Raw genomic sequence first — 252 nt, 5'->3', positions numbered from 1 at the left:
CCCAGCACGGCGGGGAGCATCCGCTGTTCGCAGAAAGAGGGTGGTGGCAGGGAGCCCATCAGCATGGCATCAGGCCTGCTGGCCCCCGCACCCCCTCACAGCTTGACCATGCAGGGAGAGGGGAGCCAGACCCATGCCGGGCACTCCACGTCAGGGAGGGGGAATGGGTGCTTGTGCCTGGTGGAGGTTGATGAGGGTGCTGGGGGGCACACAGGAGCAGGGCTGGAGCAGGTGCTGGGGCACCCTGGGGTG

Source organism: Nestor notabilis, unplaced genomic scaffold, assembly GCF_000696875.1.
Source record: "Nestor notabilis isolate BGI_N333 unplaced genomic scaffold, ASM69687v1 scaffold20831, whole genome shotgun sequence".
In the NCBI taxonomy this organism is placed as follows: domain Eukaryota; kingdom Metazoa; phylum Chordata; class Aves; order Psittaciformes; family Psittacidae; genus Nestor; species Nestor notabilis.
The sequence above is the reverse complement of the archived record's forward strand: the minus strand, read 5'-3'. Positions refer to the sequence as shown.